The 26,473-nt window shown below is 39.0% G+C and overlaps 1 long non-coding RNA gene across 1 annotated transcript in view; it reads right to left on the reverse strand.

Annotated features, from left to right (window-relative positions):
- Positions 1-205: 205 nt before the first annotated feature.
- 4930513D17Rik (RIKEN cDNA 4930513D17 gene) overlaps positions 206-26,473 on the reverse strand; it is a 141,826-nt gene continuing 115,558 nt past the window's right edge. Inside the window, exons 4-6 of the long non-coding RNA NR_045416.1 lie at positions 15,448-15,579; positions 1,185-1,330; positions 206-754 (exon numbers count right to left, since the gene is read on the reverse strand). This is a non-coding gene — a long non-coding RNA (RIKEN cDNA 4930513D17 gene). The remainder of the gene's footprint in view (positions 755-1,184; positions 1,331-15,447; positions 15,580-26,473) is intronic.

The following is a 26,473-nucleotide window of genomic DNA, read 5'->3' on the forward strand; positions in this document are numbered from 1 at the left end:
TTCAGCCTCTCATCCCTGTTGCCATACTAATACACAACTTTATTTCCAGACGCTTGCTTCTGTATATTCACAGTCCTAATCTTTTTTCTTTTCTCCTTTTCAATTTATTGGCATAGATAATTTTACTGGGGGTTGTATTTATTTACTTATTTTTTTTTACCAAATTATTTGGACTCTTCTGAAAATAAAAGTTGAGTCTGTAACTAAATTTGAAAGTGTAATTAACATAAGACAAAGATAGGCAATTGTCTACCAGAGGGAGGCACACTTACCAGTAGGAATTTTTGTTTGTTAAATTTGGAAAGAAAATGAAAATGTTTTTATCAAAAGAGTGTAGCAAAATATAGTACATTTGTTGCCATTTGTAATTGAAATATGTGTGCAAGTGCATTCTGAGAGGGCTGATGGACAGAATGGGCAAAATTATTAAATTGTCATCTTTCAGAAACAACCTTGCCCTCTTATGATCTGGTCGATGAGATGGCCATAGAACTCTTCAAGCCACATTCACATTTTGGGAGCTGCAAAGTTATGATCAACCCCATTGTGGCTATTAGGGTAAAAAGCAGGAAAGTGACATGGTTTAGTCCTAGGGGACCTTTCTATTCCAGTTCCTGAACAAAACTCTCTGGGAGCAAGATTGTTTCAGTGTGTTTTCTGCAGGCAGCAGATGTTTCTAGGCTGCAATTATGTTAAAGTCTAGTAAAAGCATCTTCATAACATTTTTTCCTCCATGATGATCTGAATCCATGTCCTGCAGACACAACATGGAAGTTCACATAACACATAGTGAGCTCCAGAGACTCCAACTCCAGCCCAATGTTTCTATTCCTGGGGGACTTTTTCAATGTATAACTGCCTCACTGTAAGTCTTTCTTTGACATAATTACAAACTTCTCCATCTGCTCAGTCTACTTCTATCACTTACTCTTCTCCTTTCTGTAGTTCATGTGTTTAATATTAAGCTAGCAATTTTAATAACTATTCACAGTTAAAATGACCAGTTTGGCTTCTGACTTCTGCTTGACCAATAAAAATAGGTTTTATTGTTGTACTATTGCAAGGAGAAAATAGAAGCTCACAGGCCAAAAGCCATAGTCTCACTAGCAACAGTATTTGATCTACAATTCCATGCTTCTAAGGATATTTAGTGTCCTGTTTTTCTCTCCCCCATTACTGCTTACAGTGATTCTTTTCTCATGGAAGAAAATCTGACGTCATTCTTCCTGGTCTTCAGTCCAATGTCTGCCTCAGAACATTATCTTTTCCTATCATTGCCTGTTTCCTTTTTGCATTTAGAGTAATTTGCCACAAAGGTCCAGGGCTGTAGCTGCAACAAAAAGAATGGAAGAGTTAAGAGAGTTAAGAAGCATTGGTGACTAGTAAGGAAAAGGGGAAACAACCACTCTGTGTACATGATCAGAGAATCTACAGTGTATTCAATGAATTTCCAGGATCTGACACTCTTATTAAACATCATCATCATCATGCACTGGATCATATTTCTAGTTTAATTCAGCCCACTTCAGCTTTTTTTTCAAATTATATATTTTCTTTATTACATTTCAAATGCTATCCTGAAAGTTCCCTATACCCTCCCCCCATGCTGCTCCCCTACCCACCCACTCCCACTTCTTGGCCCTAGTGTTCCCCTGTACGGGGCATATAAAGTTTGCAAGACCTAGGGGCCTCTCTTCCCAATGATGGGCAACTAGACCATCTTCTGCTACGTATGCAGCTAGAGACATGAGCTCTGGGGGTACTGGTTAGTTCATATTGTTGCTCCACCTATAGGGTTGCAGACCCCTTTAGCTCCTTGGGTACTTTCTCTAGTTCCTCCATTGGGGGCCCTGTGTTCCATCCTATAGATGGCTGTGATCATCCACTTCTGTATTTGCCAGTCACTGGCATAGCCTCACACGAGACAGCTATATCAGGGTCCTTTCAGCAAAATCTGGCTGGCATAGGCAAGAATGTCTGGGTTTGGTGACTGATTATGGGATGGATCCCCGGGTGGGGCAGTGTCTGGATGGTCTATCCTTTCATCTTAGCTCCAAACTTTGTCTCTGTAACTCCTTCCATGGGTTTTTTCTTCCCTATTCTAAGGAGGAATGAAGTATCCACACATTGTTCTTCCTTCTTCTTGTCTTGTGTTTTGCAAATTGTATCTTGGGTATTCTAAGTTTCTGGGCTAATATCCACTTATCAGTGAGTGCATATCATGTGACTTCTTTTGTGATTGGGTTACCTCACTCAGGATGATATCCTCCAGATACATCCATTTGCCCAAGAATTTCATAAAATCACTCTTTTAATAGCCGAGTACTACTCCATTGTGTAAATGTACCACATTTTTTGTATCCATTCCTCTGTTTAGGGACATCTGCTTTCTTTCCAGCTTCTGGCTATTATAAATAAGGCTGCTATGAACATAGTGGAGCATGTGTCCTTATTACCAGTTGGAACATCTTCTGGGTATATGCCCAGGAGAGGTATTGATGGATATCCCAGGAATTGTATGTCCAATTTTCTGAGGAACGACCAGACTGACTTCCAGAGTGGTTGTACAAGCTTGCAATCCCACCAGCAATGGAGAACTGTCCCTCTTTCTCCATATCCTCGCCAGGATCTGCTATCACCTGAATTTTTTATCTTAACCATTCTGACTGGTGTGAGGTGGAATTTCAAAGTTGTTTTGATTTGCATTTACGTGATAATTAAGGATGTTGAACATTTTGTCAGGTGCTTCTCAGAACTTCGGTATTCCTCAGTTGAGAATTCTTTATTTAGTCTGTACCCCATTTTTATTGGGGTTATTTGAATTTCTGGAGTCCAGCTTCTTAAGCTCTTTGCATATATTGGATATTAGTCCCCTATCAGATTTGGGATTGGTAAAAATCCTTTCCCAATCTGTTGGTGGCCTTTTTGTCTTATTGACAGTGTCTTTTGCCTTACAGAAGCTTTGCAATTTTATGAGGTCCCATTTGTCAATTCTTGATCTTACAACACAAGCCATTGCTGTTCTGTTTAAGGACTTTTCCCCTGTGCCCATATCTTCGAGGCTTTTCCCTACTTTCTCCTCTATAAATTTCAGAGTCTCTGGTTTTATGTGGAGTTCTTTGATCCACTTAGACTTGAAATTTGTACAAGGAGATAAGAATGGATCAATTTGCATTCTTCTACATGATAACTGCCAGTTGTGCCAGCACCATTTGTTGAAAATGCTGTCTTTTTTCCACTGGATGGTTTTAGCTCCCTTGTCAAAGATCAGGTGACCATACATGTATGGATTCATTTCTGAGTCTTCAATTCTATTCCATTGATTTACCTGTCTGCCTCTGTACCAGTACCATGCAGTTTTAATCACAATTGCTCTGTAGTACAGCTTGAGGTCAGGCATGGTGATTCCACCAGAGGTTTTTTTTATTGTTGAGAATAGTTTTTGCTATCCTAGGTTTTTTATTATTCCAGATGAATTTTCAAATTACCCTTTCTAACTCAGTGAAGAATTGAGTTGGAATTTTGATGGGGATTGCATTGAATCTGTAGATTGATTTCATCAGGATAGACATTTAGAGTATATTAATGCTGCCAATCCATGAGAATGGAAGATCTTTACATTTTCTGAGATCTTCAATTTCTTTCTTCAGAGACTTAAAGTTCTTATCATACAGATCTTTCACTTCCTTAATTAGAGTCACACCAAGGCATTTTATATTATTTGTGACTATTGTGAAGGATGTTGTTTCCCTAATTTCTTTCTCATCCTGTTTATCCTTTGTGTAGAGAAAGGCCACTCATTTGTTTGAGTTAATTTTATATCCAGCTACTGTGCTGAAGCTGTTTATCAGGTTTAGGAATTCTCTGGTGGAATTTTTAGGGTCACTTATATATACGATCATATCTGTAAAAAGTGATATTTTGACTTCTTCCTTTCCAATTTGTATCCCCTTGATCTCCTTTTGTTTTTGAATTGCTCTGGCTAGGACTTCAAGTACTATATTGAATAGTTAAGGAGAAAGTGGGCAGCCTTTTCTAGACCCTGATTGTAGTGGGATTGTTTCCAGCTTCTCTCCATTTACTTTGATGTTCACAACAAGTTTGCTGTAGATTGCTTTTATTATGTTTAGGTATGGGCCTTGGATTCCTGATCTTTCCAAGACTTTTATTATGAAGGGGTGTTGGATTTTTGTCAAATGCTTTCTCAGGATCTAAGGAAATGATCATGTGGTTTTTGTCTTTGAGTTTGTTTATATACTGGATTATGTTGATGGATTTCCATATATTAAACCATCCCTGCATCCCTGAGATAAAACCTACTTTGTCATCATGGATGATCATTTTGATGTGTTCTTGGATTCGGTTTGCAAGGATTTTATTGAATATTTTTGCATCGCTATACATAAGGGAAATTGGTCTGAAGTTCTCTTTCTTTGTTGGATCTTTGTGTGGTTTAGGTATCAGAGTAATTGTGGCTTAATAGAAAGAATTGGGCAGAGTAGCTCCTGTTTCTGTTTTGTGGAATAATTTGAGGAGGGTTGTAATTAGGTCTTCTTTGTAGGTCTGATAGAACTCTGCACTAAACCCATCTGGTCCTGGGATTTTTTTGTTTGGTTGTTTTTTTTTTTTTTCTTTTTTTCTTTTCTTTCTTTCTTTTCTTTTTTTTCTTTTCCTTTTTTTTTTTTTTTTTTTTTTTTTTAGTTGGGAGACTATTGATGACTGCTTCTATTTCTTTAGGGAAAATGGGACTGTTTATATCTTTAATCTGATCCTGATTTAACTTTAGTACCTGGTATCTGTCTAGGAAGTTGTCCATTTCATCCATGTTTTCCAGTTTTGTTTAGTATAGCCTTTTGTAGTAGGATCTGATGATGTTTTGGATTTCCTCAGGTTCTGTTGTTATGTCTCCTTTTTCATTTCTGATTTTGTTAATTAGAATACTGTCCCTGTGCTCTCTAATGAGTCTGGCTAAGGGTTTATCTATCTTGTTGATTTTCTCAAAGAACCAGCTAGTGGTCTGGTTGATTCTTTGAATATTTCTTTTTGTTTCCACTTGGTTGATTTCAGCCCTGAGTTTGATTATTTCCTGCCGTCTACTCCTCTTGGGTGAATTTGCTTCCTTTAGTTCTAGAGCTTCTAGGTATGCTATCAGACTTCTAGTGTATGCTCTCTCTCTAGTTTCCTTTTGGAGGCACTCAGGGCTTTGAGTTTTCCTCTTAGAACTGCCTTTATTGTGTCCTCTACGTTTGGGTATGTTGTGGCTTCATTTTCATTAAACTCTAAAAAGTCTTTAATTTCTTTCTTTCTTTCTTCCTTGACCAATGTATCATTGAGTAGAGTGTTGTTCAGTTTCCACGTGAATGTTGGCTTTCTATTATTTACACTGTTATTGAAGATCAGCCTTAGTCCATGGTGATCTGATAGGATGCATGAGATAATTTCAATATTTTGTATCTGATTGTTGTGTGACCGATTATATGGTCAATTTTGGAGGAGGTACCATGTAGTGCTGAGAAGAAAGCATATCCTTTTGTTTTAGGATAAAATGTTCTGTAGATATGTATTAAATCCATTTGTTTCATAACTTCTGTTAGTGTCCATGTGTCTCTGTGTAGTTTCTGTTTCCAGGATCTGTTCATTGGTGAGAGTTGGGTGTTGACATCTCCCACTATAATTGTATGAGGTGCAATGTATACTTTGAGCTCTACTAAAGTTTCTTCAATGAACGTGACTTCCCTTGCATTTGGAGCATAGAGATTTAGAATTGAGAGTTCACCTTGGTAGATTTTATCTTTGATAAGTATGAAGTTCCCGGGCTTGCCTTTTTTGATAACTTTGAGTTGGAAGCCAATTTTATTCGATATTAGGATGGCTACTCCAGCTTGTTTCTTTGGACCGTTTGCTTGGAAAATTGTTTTCCAGCCTTTCACTCTGAGGTAGTGTCTGTCTTTTTCCCTGAGATGGGTTTCCTGTAAGCAGCAAAATGTTGGGTCCCGTTTGTTTAGCCAGTCTACTAGTCTATGTCTTTTTATTGAGGAATTGAGTCCACTGATGTTAAGAGAAATTAAAGAAAACTAGTGTTGCTTCCTGTTATTTTTGTTGTTAAAGTTGGGATTCTGTTCTTGAAGCTGTCTTCTTTTAGGTTTATTGAAGAATTACTTTTTTGCTTTGTCTAGGGTGTAGTTTCCGTCATTGTGTTGGTGTTTTCCCTTTATTATCCTTTGAAGGGCTCTATTCGTGGAAAGATTGAGTAAATTTGGTTTTATCATAGAATACTTTGGTTTTTCCATCTATGGTAATTGAGAGTTTTGCTGGGTATAGTAGCCTGGGCTGGAGTTTGTGTTCTCTTATAGTTTGTATAACACCTGTCCAGGATCTTCTGGCTTTCATAGTCTCTGGTGAGAAGTCTGGTGTATTTCTATTAGGCCTGCCTTTATATGTTACTTGACCTTTTTCTCTTACTGTTTTAAATATTCTATTTTTATTTAGTGCATTTGTTGTTTTGATTAATATGTGTCAGGAGGAATTTCTTTTCTGGTCCAGTCTATTTGGAGTTTTGTAGGCTTCTTATATGTTCATGGGCATCTCTTTCTTTAGGTTTGGGAAGTTTTTTTCTATAGTTTTGTTGAAGATACTTGTTGGCCCTTGAAGTTGAAAATCTTCATTCTCATCTATTCCTATTATCTGTAGGTTTGGTCTTCTAATTGTGTCCTGGATTTCCTGGATGTTTTGAGTTAGGATCATTTTGTATTTTCTTTGATTGTTGTGTCCATGTTTTCTATAGAATCTTCTGCACCTGAGATTCTCTCTTCCATTTCTTGTATTCTGTTGCTGATGCTCACATCTATGGTTCCTGATTTCTTTCCTAGGGTTTCTATCTCCAGAGTTGACTCACTTTTGGGGTCTTTATTGTTTCTACTTCTCTTTTTAGGTCTTGGATGGTTTTATTCAATTCTATCACCTGTTTGGTTGTGTTTCCCTGTAATTCTTTAAGGGATTTTTGTGTTTCCTTTTTAATGACTTCTACCTATTTAGCAGTGTTCTCCTATATTTCTTTAAGTGAGTTATTAATGCCCTTCTTAAAGTCCTCTACCAGCATCATGAGATATGATTTTAAATCTGAATCTTGTTTTTCAGATGTGTTGGTGTATTCAGGACTGGCTGAGGTGGGAGTGCTGGGTTCTGATGATGGTGAGCAGTCTTGGTTTCTGTTAGTAAGATTCTTAAGTTTGCCTTTCACCACCTGCTAATCTCCAGAGTTAGTTGTTATAGTTGTCTCTGGGTGGAGCTTGTTCCTCCTGTGATTCTGTTAGCCTTTGTCAGACATCCTGGGAGTCCAGCTTTCACTTGAATCTCAGTGGTCAGAGTACTCTCTGCAGGGAAGGTGCACAGAGGTCTGGAGCTCAGACCTGCCTCCTGCTGAAGATGAAGGCTAGAAACAGGGCCTGTCCCATTAGATGCATTGCCTCTACACTCTGTGCGCTCACCTGCACAGACTGGTCTCTGAAGGACCCAGGACACAAGATGGCTCTCTCGCCTGCTCCAGCAGTCAGAGCCCTCCCAGGCAGCCACCTCTCCTCTAGTGGGGAAGGTGCCTGGATATCTGGAGCCAGAAACCGGGGTCTGTCCCAGAAGCTGTGTCGCTTCTGCCTGTCCCAGAAGCTGTGTCACTTCTGCCTGTCCCAGAAGCTGTGTTGCTTCTGCAGTCCGCTCGCTCACCCTCCACAGTTTGCAAGCTGACCTGCGCAGACTCTCACTTCAGCTTTTTAAAAAGTATCTTTGACATCTCTCTAAACTCCACTTCAGCACCTCATCTCTACTTCTTTTAGCTACCATTCAACTCTGCTTTAGCTGATCAACTTTTACTTATTTATTGTTTTTTAAGAGTCGACATGTAAGTGAGATCAGTATTTATCTTTCTGTGCCTGGCAGTTTACCTCATACTATATTCCTTCAGGACAACACTAGATCAGAACCCAGTTTTTGTTTTACTCACAGAATAAAAAGATTATATAAGTTTAATCTTTAAACTTGCATACAATTTTTGTCAACTTGACCCAAACTGAGACATATCTAGGAAATGGAATCATAATTATCAAAGATTATTCTCTTAGATTGGCTTGTCAAGAGTGATGTGGAAGGGCCCCATGAAGTTTGGACAGTGTCATCCCTTGGCAGCTGAACCTGGTATATATAATAAAGAAAGCAGGTTGAGCAACCTAGAATACACAGGCCAGTATGTAATACTCTTACATGGCTTCTCTGTCAGATCCTGTCCCCAGGTTCCTGTCCTAAGTTCGTTCCCTGACTTCCTTTGCTGATACATTGTGATAGTGTAAACCAGCTAATCCTTTCCCTCCCCAATTTGCTTTTAGCCATGGTATTTTATTATAGCAATAGAAATCCTAAATAAGACAAACAGAAATATGACAAAGTGCCTCAGAGGGAATATTTTCTTCTATATAGGAACTGAGCTAAGAGAAAACTTGGGCAAAGCCACTGGGCCAAATTATTTGTAGAACCTGGCTTTATGGTTAGTAATCTATTTCATGATCTTTACTTGCTGAGATCCCCAAATCAACTCTACACTAGACAGAAAACACACACATTCCATAATAAGATTTTAATTTCCTCTGTGTACTACAGCCTTGATTTACTTAAGAACTAAATTATATGTTTAAATGCTGCTTGTTGTAATATGTGTACATTTCTGACTGATATGCAATAAGGAGCCTTGTTCATCTGTGTTGTATTTCTAGGCTTATATTGCCCATCAAGTGTCTTTTATTGAACATGTTAATGGTCCTTTAGTTTATTTTCATCAGAGTTATGCACAGCAGGCTGATGGAGAAAAAAGGAATGTATCTGTTCTCAATCCTGCTTATCCCAATTGCTACCCTCCAAAGTCAATAATTTCATCTGCTTTAGCTGATTATTCTAGAATTTTCTGTATATTTCTAAATATAGATATTTCTGCTATAGTGTCAAATGTATTTCCAAAAAGCCAAAACTACTACATTGATGACTATGACAACAGATTTATGAGACAGGTGGGTTTGAGAGCAGATCATGCTAAATTACAGATATTGAAAATGAAGAGCCTCAACCAAAACAATATAAATCCTAATTAAAAAGATTCACAGAAATAAATCCTCAGGACCTTTTCACTATGGATTCAAGTAATGCATCCCGTTGCAGCCTGATACTCTGCATAGACTTACCTTTACCATGCTAGTGGCTGAAGACACCTGCTTTGAATAGAACCCAGTTCCATACAAATTAATTCTTTTTTCAAGTTGTAGACTTCACCAGCTATGTGTTCATGACATGAAAGATGCCTCTGTAGTTTCTTCATTTATTTTCCTCAGCATCCCCTATACCTCTTTTAACTAATCAGAAATTATAATCATCCTTTCAGACACTAAAATGTCACTTTTTTTTCTAAAGGGAGGCATAATGTAGGATTTTTCAGCTTTAGAATTTCTTTGTTCTTACAGTTCTCATAAGTACATGTTTCACTTAAATTTTTGTAAAACTTGCTTTTGACTGCTTTCCCACAGCTGCTGGAAACCTAACTCATGGTCCTAGAAGACCTCTCACATATATACAGAAAAACACACATAAAGCAATTCTCAGTTAAACAATCTATGTTGTCTATAATTTCTCTCCCAGTCTTTGAAAATATCTATTTGTGTTCTTTCAGATGAAGTGCTGTCCCCTACACCATTGAGTATAAACTTCTATTGTCTTGTTAAACAGCATGGACTCAAATTCATTAGTACTTGTGTTGAATAAATTACACTCAAATTTATATTATGTTATTTATTTAATTGTTAACCTTAATTGGCTTATATAATACCTTGGCTATATTTATTATCTATAAACTCATTATTTTAGACAAAAATTTGACATCTGCTATTATCATAAAATATAAAACTTTTCGGCTCTCAGTCAGAGCAGGTAAGTGTTAAAAGAAATCATCTTTATCGTGAAATCTTAAACTAGGTTGTTGTTTTCTTGAATTCTGTGACTCTTGAAGATTCTCCATGGTGTTCTCAGTTGTTCTGCTTGTGTTGTCTGAACTGTTGTCTATGAGGCTTATGTATAATCAATATCTTGGTTTTCACTTCAGGCTTATTCTGTGTGGCTATCTTAATTTTTAGGGAGCATTAGATTCTTTTTGTAGTTTATTCTCTTTAGTAAATCCACTAGAAAATAATCTTGTATGGTTATGTTCATCACACATAGATGATGGGCTAGCTAGGTAGAAAAATGCAGTTAAATGATAGGTTAGCTGGGTATAGAAGGCTCTTAATGTTATAATGTTGAAGTCACTGTACTACTGCTCCTAATATTGATTTGGTGAAGTCAATACTATTCTGTTTTCTTTGTGTGTGCGTGTGTGTGTGTTTCTTAATTCATTGTGAAACTTTTATGATATGATAGGTTATATTGATTGTGATTCTTCGCACAATTTTAGAATCATCTTAGAGACAAATTTTTGAGCATGTCTATGAGAGATCATCCAGATTATCTAGATTCAGCTTCTTATTGTGCTGTTGTTCCTATTGTTCATAAGGTTCTCAGAAGTAGTTTGCACATTTCACTTAAATTTTGTAAAAGTTTGCCTTTGGCAACTCTATTACCTGAATTAAATTGGGCAAGCCTACCCCAACTTCTGGGCTAAATAAAAAATAGAAAGCAAGTTAAGTACCAGCATTAATCTCTCTGGTTTCTGATCAGTAATGCAATGTGCCCAGTCACCTCCATTCTTGCCACCATGACATCCCTGCTTTGATGAACTATATTCTCTGTGAGCAAACTCAACACTTTCTTCCTCATGTTGCCCATGCCATATATTTTGTTTTAGCATCATAGGTGGGATCTGTCCTCATTGTCATTTGGATATTTCACAACATCTTCTTTTATTGTGATCTTTGTTTCCATTGTTTGGGGATAAATGACATGCTCTTTCCAGCACTACAATACATGCCTGCTATTTACAGCAAATTTTTATTTTTCTCCCTTAGAAAACTTCCAGCTGTGATTTGCTTCTTCTTTTTATTTCATCTTTCTAGAACTTACACTAATCAGTTGTGGAAGCTTCTCTGATCCTCTAACACTTTAATCTTTTATCTGCCATTTTTCATTCTACTGTCATTTTATTCTACTTTGGGGAAACCATCTTTAACTTTATTTCCTCTTTTGCTGACATTTTCCATCTCTCCTATAATATTTCAATTTTCTATGCATGTTTGTATTTTTCCAATTTTGTTTCAAATGCAAAAATTCTATTTTCCTTTTAATGGTGGCATAATTTTCTAAAGTAGATGCTTTCCTTTAAGATCTGCTGTCCTAAAAATAGCAGCCCATTACATAGCACTTTAAGTTCTCCTGCAGTATCCTACCAAAGTCCAACATGAAGTACACCAGCTGCCTCCAGTTCATGACATAATCCAGGCCCCAGTTGGTCTCTTTCAACATACATCCTTGTTTTTTCCCTCATCACTCTTTCCACGATGATCTTAGTTTCTTTGTTCTGTTGAGCAAGCAGCTTCTAACTCATTTGAGTTACAACTTTCCAACTGTTGGTTGCATCTCTGACTGACACTGCTCCTATTGTATGTTCTTCACTTGGGACTTACAATTTTCTACCACAGTGATCAAGCTGGAGAGGGGACACATGCTTCTGCCAGATTCCTGCGCTTTCTGAAGCTTGCCTTGAATGATGACATTGGAGAAAAATATCCCAAACAGGCCAACTGATTATGAGATGTTCCCCGAGTTAGAAACAACCAATGGTCAAGAGCAGTGCAAGAGATGTGGGGACTAGAAATGATAATGAAATTGGGATGGCACTCTTACCTGTCTGCTCTGGAGAATTAATATTTATGTATTAGTTTTCTCTTTTGAGTGTTCCATGTGTCTAGCATCTTCATACTCCCTGCCACTCAGGACATTTGATTATCTCAATTTTTAAATTTAAACTATAATTATATCACTTCCCCTCTTCCCCTTTCTCCCTCCAACTCCTTCCATGTGCTCCCCACTCTCTTAAATTGAAGGCCGCATTTTCCTTTAATAGCAATTTTATACACATACATATCAACGAGCAAATACATAAATAAAATAGACTAATCACTTTGTGTTGGGTAACCATCTAGGTTACAGATGCAGTAACCCTGGGATAGGCTAACCTTTCTTCTTTTGGTAGTCATTAGTATCTTATAGTTAATTATCTAGGGGTAGGAATTCTTAAGATTTCCTCTTCTACTTTAGCATATCTATTAATACTGTACTGATCAGGTCTTTCTTAGAAAACGATATTGTTGTTGAGGTGCCACAGTTATAGCTCCCATGCCTTTTCTAGGAGGTATCACACCAAAGTCTTCTGGCTCTTAAACCTTTTCTATCTCCTTTTCCACAATAGGTCATTAGGTGGAAGAGTTGTTTTTTAGACCTGTCTGCTGGGGCTGGGGTCCTTTCAATCTATTGATCTTTGTATTACGACTACTTAGAATCCTCTGTCTCCTTTTGTTCTAAGGAGAGGCTTCTTTGATGAGGGGTGATATCTATATTTATCTGTGATTACATGAATATGTTTTAGATTGTACTTAAGAAAAATGTTGGTCTAGTTAAGTGATGGTACTGGGTTCTTTTCTAAGATCTATGACCCCACCAGCCACAATAGTTCAGGAATAGGGACTTAGTGTCAAATTCTGATGTGACAAATGACAACAGCAGTAGCCTATTTTGTTTTGGGAATCACTTGGATTATCCTGACCAAACAGCTGGAAGAGAGGTTTCTCATGTCTCCTGCTGGAGTTTATATTAGTTATTCTTTGGCTCTTATGGGAAACATTGCCCACCCAGTGACATAATTTAACTAATGATATGTATTTATGTATACATATATACTTACATATTGTGTAATTTTACACAAATATGAAATATTCTGATTTTCATCTTTATTTATCTCTTTTACATTATTCTGGGCCCCAAAGCTCAGCTCCTATCCAAGTGCAGACTCCAACACAATGAACCTCTTCACACAGGAGTCATTGATTGGTGCTCTCTGTCTTACTTAAGTGTCATGTCCCATCTTGCTTCTGGCACCCCTGGTACTGTCACATAATGCTTCATTCCTGTACATTCATGTGACTTGATACTAGGGAAATATTTTTACCTCTCCATCAAGTTTGCTTTCACCCACCACTGCTTTCCTTATTGATTATGCATCCTGGATTTAAGCATATCACATGCAGAATCCTGCCACTCAATGACTTCTTGAAAGTGTCTCCTTCTCTTGATGCTTTCTGGCCCTGTTGGTGAATAAACTAAGGACTTGATGCTTAGTCATGACTGTCAATTTTTCACTTCTTAACTTGAGGAAGAGTTTTATTCTTGCTTAGACAATCGGGTAACTTCATACCAAGTAGGCAAAATATCCCTTTTCCTAGACTTTTTTTCCAGTTTACTAAAAGAGAAATATATATATATATATATATATATTATGGCTAGTATGATTAGCAGATGGATGATGCTTGCAAGGAGCTCACAATGTACATTTAATATTGCCCAGATTAACCACTCTTACTAGATTCAATAGATAAAAATGTAACCTTTTTATTTTTTTTTCAGTCCTCCTCTTCTCAAGAGCCCAGGAAAAGAGTGAGTTAGGTTTTTAATTTGCTACTCATCGTAGCTAAGGATTTGACATGAGCACACAATATTTCATTTACTTTGTCTTCACAATGAGGTAGCATTTGGCTGACTATTGCCCTGTCAATGCTTTTAGCAAATCCAGAATTATATGAGTTGCTCATCTTTGTCATGCTCAAGGAAAAATATCACGTCAGACTGAATGTAAATAGGATGTATTTTAAGGGTAGGAGTATGAGTAAATATGTAAATAGGAAGGTCTGAAACCTCAGCTTATATGATGAAATCTGCTTTTCTACAAGAAGTATTTAGTTTATATAGTAAAATTCATTCTACATGTTTTTATTTCTGCTTTTCATTTATGTGTGTTTCTAGGTGAGTTTATGCCACATGTGTGAAGATATCCATGGGGCCTTTCCAGACTGAGTTGGATTTTCTGGAATTGAAATTGAAGGCAGTTATGAGCTGGGAACTGAACTCTTATCTACTGGAAGAGCAACACTCACTCTTAACTACTGAACCATCAATCTCACCGGCACCATGAAATCCAGTTAAATAATATCAAATATTGATTATCTTCTCTGCTTCAGTGTAACTTGAAATTCTCTGTCACCTACAGCAGTCAAGGCCAGCTTAAAATGTTGCTTTTAGTTCTTTACTCTAGAGAAACTCTGCACTTTTATCCAAATTCATTCTACTTAGTGGTATTTGCAGATTGGTTTTTCCCAAGTAGTCATTGATCAAAACCATACCAAAGTGATTTTCTAGTCTCCTTCTGTTTCTACATCAGATCCCAGGGCCCAGAAGCCTGTCTCACACTCTTGGATATTTTTTTATTTTTATTTTTAAGCAGTTATAAAGTATCTTTAAAAAACCTCAAAGATCCACATAGATGGTATTGTGTTTGTTATACCATTTGCTTTTCAAAACCCTGTCTGTGTTTTCATCTCACCGAAAAAGCAAAGTCAAATGCTTTTTACACTGTCACTTAAGTAGTAATAGTATTTTGGGGACCTGTCCTCTCAAATTTCCTATTGAACAAGCCCTTTCCCAAGCATCAGATCACTGGCTCATGCAATGAGAAGTTATCCCTTAGATCATAAAACTCAGTGATAATAGTAGAAAATAATAAAGCAAAGTATTGATTGATGCTGTAGGTTTTTTGCATACCTTCCTTTCTACCCAAAGCAATGTGTTTTTAGCAAGGCAATGATACAGTTTAAAGACTGATAGAGCATACCACCAAGAAATTTTCCAGTAGGTCTCTCTCAAGAAGCAATCAGAACAGATTGTTACCAGGACATCTTAAGCATCAGAAGTGGCCAATGCTATTATTCCTTATTCTTCCTAAATTTCATTAAGCCTCAAATCCAATCAGCCACTTGGCTAATGGTGAAGAGTCACCTCAGGACAACTGGGAAACATGGTTCACCTTACTTGAGTATTCCCTGTGCCTCGGAAAGTCCTTATCAGTGTTCCTGCTCTCAGAGTAAATAAATACTACCAGGGGGTAGAGAGATGGCTTAGTGGTTAAAAGCACTTGCTGATCTTCCAGAATACCTGAATTTGGTTCTCACCACCCACATTGGATGTTAATAACTCCAGCTTCATGTGAGCACACACCCCTTTCTGTACTTAGAGGGCACCCTTACACACACGCATGCTCAGAGACTCTCACACATACACAATAATCAGAAAAATAAATCTTCAAGATATATTTCTGTAGACATTTTGTATGAAACCTTATTTACTCCTGCTTCGGTTTCTGTTTCCTGGTAAGCTTACCTGTTGTGATTACAAAGTCAGTTCTATTTTTTTCCTAGGGATTTTCTTGCAGATCTGTCACCTGCCTCTTGCCTCTTGTATTTCCTCAGAGACCTCACTTCTTTACTTGTGCTTCGGAAGAGAGCCAAACCTCTGTGAAAGGAGGAAATTTCTCTATTAGTTACCTTATGCTACACAACAGAATACCAAAGACTTGGTGGCTGAACAAACACATTTGCTTTGTCACAGTCTTGGAGGCTAGAAGTCAAGATCAGGATGCCAGCACAGTCTTCCAAGACCTCGTGATGTATGGCTGACCTCCTTTCCCACAGATCATCAGGTTTCCCTCCCTGTGTGACTTCACCCTAATCACCAAAGTTGTGAGCACATTATTCCAGTTGGTTTAGGGCTCTATTCATCAGGCCTCAGTTTACCCTAATGACTTCTTTGGAAGCCCATTTCTCATGTCACATTTTAAGGGACTGAGTTTGGGATTTTTAATATGAGAATTTTGGAGGAATCCAATGCAGCCTCTAACACCATAGCATGCTGGACCTGAGAATGTCATAATGTATAATATGTATCAGATTGTCTGATTGTCTTGGTAAAAATACTTTGCTTAGTTTTGTCTCTAATAAAGGTTTTTGGATTTTTGTCTGTGCCACTAAATCAACTTCCATGGGGGAACATGTTATAATAAATAAACTTTGAGAAATTCTCATTGCCTATTCCTATATACCAGACAAAAATCCCTGAAAGTCAGGGTATGACCATTGTGAATTTTTATTGAGAGCAGGGAGATTCATGAAGATCTTTAATAACCACAATCTCAAGAGATCATTTTTCAGATCAAAAGCACCTGTGGGCACATCACACATGAAGCTCATAAAAATAGCTATGCCCAAATGTGCATCTTTATTCTGGCATCCTCACAGACTGTATCATGTCATGCCTGCATTTCATCTGCTAGTGGGTCCTGACTGTGATTACTTGTGTCACTACTGCCCTTGTTCTCATCCTGATCCATATTGACATCTCAGCTTCCATACTTGCAACTGATTCTCAAACTCATCACAGCTGGCATCCACCATACCCTCCCATCCCACCCCCTGGTTCCTTGCAGTGTTTCTTTCTTATCCACAATAGAAGTCAAGTCCTTTTCATGGTCCTGATAATCCAATACATCTGTGCACTATGACCTCACTGTCCTCCATTTCCATTACTGTCCCATATTCTGTTCCAGAAGAGCTAACTGAGTACCTATTGAACATCTCTAATCTCAGGGCTATTGTATATGTTTTGTCTGTATCATGATTGTTTCCTAGATATTCACCCAGCTTACCCACACACTTTGTACCAATATTTTCTTTAATGTTACCTTATTAATGAAGCTCTGGATGAGACACCTATATAAAATCATAAGCCACCACACAACTTATTTTCTTTAATATTTTTTAATATAAACTTCATTGTAGTTGCACTTGCTTGCTCTCCACAATTTCCACATTACTTACAATAATAGCACACAGTTGGTGATCAATAAATGCATGTTTGAGTAAACATATTAATTCAGCTTAAATATAACTTTTCCATTTTATTATATTGTAGGTTATGCATTCATTATCTGTGAGTCTGTGTTCTACACCTAAGACTTCATTCTACAGTGTTAACAAATATTCATAACTCTAAATAGAATGAACTTACATCAAATAAATTGAAATACCTTGGGCATTATTAGTTTTTCTTTTATACTTTTCAGTTCCCTACCCTAACAACACCAATCATTTTATTTCAAATGAAATTGCAACTAATACTGGTAGAGTATAACCTCTTTGCTATGCAATTTGCTGAGCACTTTATACACATTTTCTAATTTAATCCTCTCAAATTCTATGAAATATGCACAATTATGATCACCATTTAAAAGACAAAAAAGTAGAGACATACCAACCTGGTATTTTCCCCTTAGTCTCCAGAGCTGCTAAGTGCTGGCGATCATATATCATTCACTTAGGGTGTATCCCTGAATCAAAGTGTTACCTTTGCCTCTTCTTAACTTACAATAGAGATAATTTTGAAATCATAGTAATTTGTGTCAACTGCTTCTAAATATCCAGTCATAAATATCTTTGCATCTTTGTTATTTTCTTTTGTAGAAGAGAGGAAAGGTCCTTGGCCTTTGAGGCTTTATGTTACAGTGAGAATCATAAAGATAACAATAAACACAAGTATACAGCCAGACAGAAGAATAAATAGCACATTAAATGAAAGGATGGTATAATGGAGTACCTATCAGCCAGGTTACAAGACATGCCCAGGACAGCATCATTTAGGGTTTGTTCATTTGTTTTTGTTTTAATTTGATATTCAAAGACTGAAAGAAGGGGCCTGGGGAGATCCAGCAGTTAATCATACTTGTTGCTTTTGTGAAGGGTTAGAATTTAGATCCCATAACCCACATCAAGGCCTTCACAACTGTGTATGACTCCAGGTCCAGGGGATTTACTGCCTTCTTTGGCCTTTGTGGGCACCTGTACTCACATGCATCTGTTTATATAGAAACACATACAACATAGACACAGGCAATCACACACTCTCAAGCACATATGCATATTTTTAAAAAGCAAAATTAATCTTTAATAAAGAGAAAAATATTAAAAGGAATGTTATAGGTCCAGACATGGCATTGCAAGAAAGTGGTATATGTGGTGGATAGATCTGAAGACAGTAGTAAGTATGGTCTACTTCCAAGGAGAGCTTGGTAAGCCAGCTTTCCTAGGAAAGGAAGCAATTCGCTAATGCTATAAGTAGGCGAAATAATGGTTAGACGGTGGGTGCCATTCAAACTATGCAGATCTTTGTAAAGACCACGTGGACTTGGATTTTGTTCTAAGTGTCAGCAAAGGATTTTCTAAGAGGAAGATATATCTGCAGTCACTCATCACAGAGAACACCATGGCTTGGTCCAGAGTGGATGCAGAAAAGCTGGGTGGTGAGGATGAATTCTGGAGGCTGCAGAGAAGCATTGCAGAGAATGCAAGTCTGCAATTGAATGGAAATGAGAAGGCTCTAGGCTTGGGACAGGGAACTCAGAGTTCAGAGTGGGACATGGTTGGTCTGAGCCATGTGCTAATTCAGTTGTGTGGAAGTTCCAGTCATTTACCAGTGTTCATAGAATTGCTTTGTTTCCACTATGACTATGAACATCAAAGTCTTTAGATGATTGGGAACTCAAATCCATTTAGCCATTGAGCCATCTCTCCATAGCTCTGGTATTTTATATTGAACTAAATCACACAATGTAACCTGGAACTTCAGGCTGAGAAGGGAACAGGTATAGTGAGGGATACTGCCTGGAGTTCTATAGTAAAGATCAAAGACCTATAAATACAGATTCAAATGACTCATTGAGAAAGAATCCTTTGATCCTTTAAGCACTCTGCTTAAAGGAATGGGGAGGTGGGTTACTCAGTGAAGTCCACCCATTTTCCTACAAAACAGACCTAAAGAACCTAAACAAGAAAGAAGACCCAAATGAGTATGCTTGAATCTCACTTAGAAGGGGTAATAAAATAGTCATAGGAGACAGATGGAGGAAGAGAGCTGGATGAGAAGAGAGATGGGGCAGGGAATGTGAGGGGAGAGCAGGGAGGGTGGTTCAGGATCAGGTGTAGAGACAGGAGAGATTTCCAGATGGCCATGAGAAGGAATGGAACTCTGAAATTGACAGGGTGTGGAGGTGAGGGTCATCTCAGTGACAGAGACCTGGGATAGGGGAGGCACCAAAGAATCAATGAAGGTGACTATAGTTGTGACTTACAGCATCGAGGATATGGGACCTGAAGAGGCCCCTTCCTGTAGCCAGGCAGGAACACCAATGGAGCGATAGGGAAACCAACCCACCCACAAAACTTTCAATTCAAAATGCATCCTGTCTGTAAGAAACTCAGGGGCAAACATGGAGCAGAGACTGAGGGAATGGTCAACCAATAACGGGCCCAAATTGAAACCCATCCATGGGCAAGCACCAATCCCTGACACTATTAATGATACTCAACTATGCTTATAGACAGGAGTCTAGGATAACTGTCCTCTGAAAGGCCCTATGCAGAAACTGACTGAAACAGATGCTGAGACTCATAGCTAAACATTGGATGGAGCTCAGGGACTCTTACAGAGGAGTTGGGGGAAGGACTGTGGGCCCTGAAGGAGATAGGAACTCCACAGGAAGCCCAACTTCTAGCAGGGCTGCCTTGGCCTGCCTCAGTTGGAGAGGATGTGCCTAGCCCTGAAAATAATTGATGTGCCAGGGTGGTGGGCAGGGGGGGGGGGTGGGGGGCGAGGTGGGGAGTGGAGGGGAGCGAGTACCTGAGGATACCCAGGGGAGGCTTCTACCCTCTCAGGAGAGAAAGGGAGGGGAGGAGGGGCAAAGGAATGTGGGAAGGGCAGACAGGGAAGAGGGGCAGTGAGCTTGATGTAATGTGAATAAGTAAAATTTTTTTAAAAAGAAAGAAAACAGAAAAACAAACAAACAAACAGAAAACAAAAGCAGATAAACAAAACAAACCACTAGAACTTGAAAATTATGATTAACCAGAATGTACTTAAAAAAGTACTGGGTATGATTGCATACACTTATTAATACCAGGATTGGAAAAGTAGAGACGAGACCATAGGTTCACTGAACAGCCAGTCTACCTCCTTGATAAGTACCGGGATGGTGAGACATTGTCAAAAAAAAAAAAAAAAAAAAAAAAAGAAAGAAAGAAAGAAAGAAATGACCGAGGGAGGGAGGGAGGGAGAGAGGGAGGGAGGGAAGGAGGGAGGGAAGGAAAGAAGGAAGGAAGGAAGGAAGGAAGGAAGGAAGGAAGGAAGGAAGGAAGGAAGAAGGAAAGAAAAACTTGAGGGTGGAGTCTGAATAACAATAACCAAACATTGCTTGCAATGCCAGCTAAGACCCTTGGGAGTGGGGGATAAGAAGGCACAGAGTGAAGGACAGACTATGGGAACTGGGCAAGTGGCAAAAGCAGATACATTTATTGCAGGAACTGGGCAAACCTTTATATCCCCCTTCCAGCATCTTATTGGCTCTCAAGTAGCCAGATAGGACCCTGTCTTTTTCTCAATGGCTTGCTCCATCCCCTGATCCAGCACCAGCTGTCTCTAGTCATGCTGGCAGAATCTAGGATTGTCTCAGGAAGGAAGTCTAGCAGTGTATATGCCAGCATTGCAGCTGGGCCTGCTTGCCTAAGTTCCTTCTACAACCAAGGTTGTCTTGCAGCTTCTAAGGAATGTATGATTTCATATAAACAGCACCAACCAGGCATGCATCATGGATGGAGCCTGATGTTGTGTTGTGGCTTCTATAGGATACAAGTATTTATGTACAAAGAGACAAGATGCCTAGCTGAGATCCTTGACTTCCTCTGCTAGTCAAGGATCACCTTGGCTGACAATCTCACCTGTCTCTCCCCCTGCTTCCTCAGACAAAACTGTGGGGAGCTGTTAGCAGTAAGTTCCTTACAGACATCCAGCTGAGCTTTATACCAAAGCCATTATCTCTTTATTTTGCTCCCCGGGATGCTGACTCACAAACAAGGAGCACCCACCAGTGAGACAGTACCCTGCTTTTGTCTGTTGTCTGCTGTATAATGTGTTTTCCTTCTTGAGGGTGATGAGGTATATTGATGAATCTCCTGTATATGAAGAAGAGGGCAGGGCAGGGCAGTCACAGATTCCATTAGACACCACCCATGAGGTCAGCCACCAAGCAAAGCCTGCTGATGGATTTAGCTCCAACAGCCAGGTATTCAGAATCAGGTGCGAGCTGGCAGGCAGGCAATTAATGTTTTACACAGAGGTATTTGGGGTATTAATAACACACTGAACATAAAACGCACCTAGAAAGCCTCAGAGTTCTATTGAAAAGAGAACGGCTGAGAGCTATTTCCAAGGGGTGAAAGCAGCTCCTGGGGGCTCGGGATTAATTACAGGAGATCTATCACTCTCATTACCACAGGAAGTGGTAGCTGCTATTATTTAATTGGAGAGGTTGTTATTTAATTTCTTTTATATTCTGAAGAGCAATTAACGGAGTCAAGAGAGGTAGGCTTTAATGCTAAAGCTTTCCCTCAGTGCTCCAGTGCTCTGACTTACAAGATGACTAAGGCATAAATTTTACCTTGCTTCCTCCAGGTGGAATGTGGAGTCTTACCCCAAGTTCTCAGCCTTGGCTTCTGCCTATCTCATTTTTTTCTGCAGTTTCTCCTTAGAGAAACATAGCACCCATTTCTAATTTCCACATGTTGCACACAGTTTCTTCTAGAATTTTGTAGTTCTAGAGGGTTCTGTGTTGAAACCCTCTAGTTTCTAGTTAGTGGGTTTAGAAGGCTTTGTGTAAAAACTTACAAATCAGCATATACAATAAACAAAAACAAAACAAAATAGTTGGTCAAAAGGAAGACTGGAAACCCCTTGGCTGAGGGCAACTAAAATCTTCCACTGGTGCTAGCCAGAGTACCCAAGATGACCTGTTATTACAGGAAAATCAAGGGACTCATTTTAATGAAAAAATTCAAAAACAGACTCACAAGGAAACTGAAGGATAGTTTTTTGTTATTTTTGTTGTTTTGTCTTTTGTTGTTGTTGCTTTGTTTGTTTGTTTGATTGTTTGTTTGTTTTTAGTGTAAAAGACAAACCCTAGGGCAAGCATGTTATAAATCTTAGCAATAGCCTAAAGGAGATTGAAGAAATAGAAAAAGAAGAAGGAGAAGGAGAAGGAGGAGAAGGAGAAGGAGAAGGAGAAGGAGAAGGAGAAGGAGAAGGAGAAGGAGAAGGAGAAGGAGAAGGAGATGGAAAAGGAGAAGAAGAAGAATTGGAGCTCAGTAATGGGCTGTACAAGAAACCACATGCTAGGAAGAGGAGTTTGAGAGAAAGAGTGAAACCATAGAATTAGGAGTGGTGTGCTTAGGGAAGAGAAAGAAGAGAAAGTTAGTGCTTTCTAGAGTCTTGACTTAAAAAAGGCAGACCCAACAAAACTTCATGGTGACTCCCTCTGACTGTGCCAGAGGACAGGGTTTCTAGGAATGAAAAGTACATGATCACCTTAAAGGGATAATTATTCCACATAATATCTTTAGCATGGTTGTAGTGTTCCCAACATCTTGATGGGAAATTCTTTAGCAACTGCCAAACTGGAATGTCAGGTCTCCAAACAGGCTAGAGAAATAGCTTTGCCTAAAGATCCTTAAATAATGCCACTGTAATGATGCGGCTCATTATAACACTAAAATGTACCCTCCTGAGCAGTGGCTTAAGCTACAAATGAGGCATGCCAGTCATGAAATTGTGTCTAGAGCCATGCATAAAGGGCACATGTAGAAAATCTGTGTGTACTATATAAATGAACCTAAGCCGCCTGTGACATAATATCCTGGATCCTTTGTGCAATGATGCTCTTTGAGCTCCTGAGAGATCTCTCTGCTCTAGCTGGTGTCATCTCTTGGAAACATAAGCTTTCTTAGAAAGTTTATCACCTTGCTTGCTACTGTGCGCATGTCTTTCTTCAGTTCTTTGCTCTGGGCCAAAAGGTTCTGGTGTGCAAGAAACACACCCATTGAACATAACATTCAGTTTAACTAGTGCCCTTTGACCCATCTCTTAAAAATGTGTTTAAGTTCTAAACTGAATATCTGAATCTTTCTACTTTGGTAGTTATAGAACATTCTTTATTGTGGTCCTTATGGTCCCCAAATTATCATCCATTTTGATACTTAAGAAACCACAAAACTTTGAAAGATCAGAAAATGATGGAGAACACAGAAATTGTATGTGTGTGTATATGTGTGTGAGAGAAACAGAGAGAGCAACAGAGAGACAGAGAGATTCAGAGACAGAGAAAGACAGAGAGACAGACAGAGAAATAGAGACAGAGAGAAAGCATACACACAGTGTGCTGCCTGTGTATGTATGCTGGTGTATTAGCCTATAATGATACCTGCAGAGGCCAGATGATAATGTAAAGATATCCTAGTCTTCTTCAACTACCTTTCCATTGTTTTTGAGATAGGGTCTCTCACTAAACTTGAAACTTGTAGTCTTACCTACACTGACTGGCCAGTAAGCTTCCAGTGATCCATGTATTTCTGTCCTACAGAACAGAAGCTACAGATGTACGCTGTCATCTTTGGCTTTTCAGAGCATGATGGAGATCCAAATTCAGGTCCTCGTGCTTGCACAGCAAGCTCCTTACCTACGGAGCAATCACCTGGCCTGAGAGCATTTCTGACTCAAATCTCTTTCACTCTTGATTCCAACATCAGAAACAAAGGTGGAATGCAAAAAGTGACCAGGCCATAATTGTTGAGCTTGGTAACTGATGGTGGAATCCACAATCAAGTCTTTCTCATTCTCAAAATACAGTTCATTGTTTGACTGGAGGAACGCATCGAGAAACAGAGATGAACAACTTTAGGTCACAGAATCTCAAACTCTCATGTTCACGTTACTCTCAGAGGGGCTTTATTAAAATGCAGTTGCTGGTTCAGTGGATCTGAACTCTAAAGCCTGAGACTCTACATTTCTAACAAGCTCAGGGTGACGTGAGTGCCTCTTGGTCACAGTAGCTCTTTGAATTTAGGAATTTAGGAAAGATTTTTAAAAAGACGGATGTGCATTAGAATAGCATGACCCTAAAAACATGTTCACATATTCATCTACACTTTCCAGAATTTATTCTCCCTTCTCTGACACTAGCTAGCATCTTTTCATTGAGCTAACATTCTCCTTTGTCATTTCATGCCACTTAGAAGGGGTCCTCAATTTTATCCGGTCCTTTCTGCCAAAGTGCTGGGTAGAAGCTATAGATTTAGGTATTGGCTTTTGATCTAGATATCAGGTTGGGACAAGATGTAGGTCTATTCTCCAAATGTGGGCTGACGGTGCAGGCACCAGTTTTGATCCAAGTGCTGGCTTTTTTTTTCTCCAGATGTGGGTTGTACATGTGTGTAGGCCTGTGGTACAGATGTGGCCTTGTGATACATGTGTGAGGTTGGTGGTCTAGGTGGTGTGAGCTGGTGATCCAATCTGAGTTATGTTCACAATGAACATGTAACATCAGCCATGTATATCAGAGGTATGCCAAAATTTACTGTTATTTTTGAAAAGCATTACTTCATTGTTTTACTGGATATGCATAATTGCACACATAAACCTGCAGTATGAATAGCCACAACATTCTTCCAAAAGGGATTCCTAGGAGCAAATCCTGTACTAGGATTACAGTTGTAAAAGGGAACTAGTGTCTAAACCTTGATGACACTGAACATCTACATCCAGGTGTGTCTGATGCCAACAAATCCCTCAGACCTTTCTTTTTTATGAACTAATAAAAATGCATATTTTTCTTTAGGTAAGCTCTGATGGCTATTCTTGGTTGTCAAGTTGACTACATCTGGAGTTAATATAAACACAAGAGGCTTGGATTTCTGTTGAAGTGTCAATTCCTTCACTACAGCCTCTTTTTTGAGATTCCAGAATACAGTGGAGACTAGCTGAGACATTCAGCCTTGTAACTGAGCAACCCCTGGATTCTTGGGCCTTCCCTTGTTGGACTAGCTGAACTACAGCATATAAGCCATTCTAATAACTCATATAGATATAGTCAGAAGAGTGTTGGTTGTTGTAGCATCTGGCTATTGTGAAAGGATTGATTTCAATATCTTCAGAGATAGAGCAAGTGGTTAATAAAGTATTCATAATCCTTGGAATCCTAGAAATTAGGCATCTATAGGCCTTTCAGAAAAAGCTCACTAATCACAGCTGTCTATGCAAAATTCCCCATTGCCGACCTTTTATCTCTCTATTGTAGTATGTAGAGTCCCGTGTTCAGTCTGCTTTGTATAAGAGACCCACAAAAGAGTTGTGTTGCTTGTATAATGATAGCTCTTTCGACTACACCATAACCCTTTGAGAGAAAGGCTCACCTTACTGAGCATGCTGGGTTTCAGATCCTGCCCTTCCATGACATGAACACCTAACTTCCTGCTCTCAGAGCCTCCCCTGATACATCTGGAAAACACAGGAATACGATCGTTAGCCTGCACTTGCACAGACCAAGTAAGGTGCTTGTGCAGGTTTGGAGGCATTTACAGCAGTTTCGTTCTCTTCCCATTTTATTATCTAGACATTTGCCTTCTGTCTTTCTGGCACATAGTACTTCCACCTTTGGAGGCTGGTGTAGGCTCTGGTGCCTATCAGATCTCTATCTGCATTGTTTTTTTTTTTTTTTCTTCTGCACACATTATCTCTTTTCCTCTCAATGTCCCCCATTTGTTTAGATGCAAATTCAGTCAACCCAAGCCTTCTGGTGCAGGGTGTGTGAGAGAGAGGGGGGGAGAAGGATGAGGTGGAGAGAAGAAAAAGAAGATGCAGATAACAGTGAATTTGCTTCTGAGATGGGAGTTATGATGATATTACCCATGATTCTTCCCTTGGAGTCAGCTATAACCGCTGCCAGGAATGTGTCTCTTTGCACCTGAGGCCTTTCCTCATGCTTCCATAAGTGTTCGCTCCTGCCTATGAAGGGTGATCAATAAGGTATGGGACAACACTGAACAGCCATTTGGGAAAGCAGGGAAGCCTCTTAGCCAAGATCCATGAGGCAGAGGACATATTAATCCTGTTTGCTGTCCAGCTGGTGTCTGAACATTGTACTGTTGAGCACACTGAGACAGAGTGAAGAGCACTCCTCGCGGTCACCTTGTTTCTTTGCTTTAATTTGAGAAGATAGTAACTCAGGAATATAGCTGTGTGTTTTCAGGGTAGTTTGGGGCCACGAATCTCCTACACACTAATATTGCATGGCCTTGTGGGCTTAGAGTGTTTATGCAGAAATGCATCCTAATCCTGCATCCCAACCCTAACCCAGGTCACACATCCTAAAAGAGTCAACTCACCTTCGTTCTCACTAGAGTCTTCTCTGAAATAAAATTCAGAATTTGTTAGAGAAAGCCTCAGTTGTACATATTTTGGGATAAAAATCAAACCA

This window comes from Mus musculus, chromosome 5, assembly GCF_000001635.26.
Source record: "Mus musculus strain C57BL/6J chromosome 5, GRCm38.p6 C57BL/6J".
NCBI classification, from domain to species: Eukaryota; Metazoa; Chordata; class Mammalia; order Rodentia; family Muridae; genus Mus; species Mus musculus.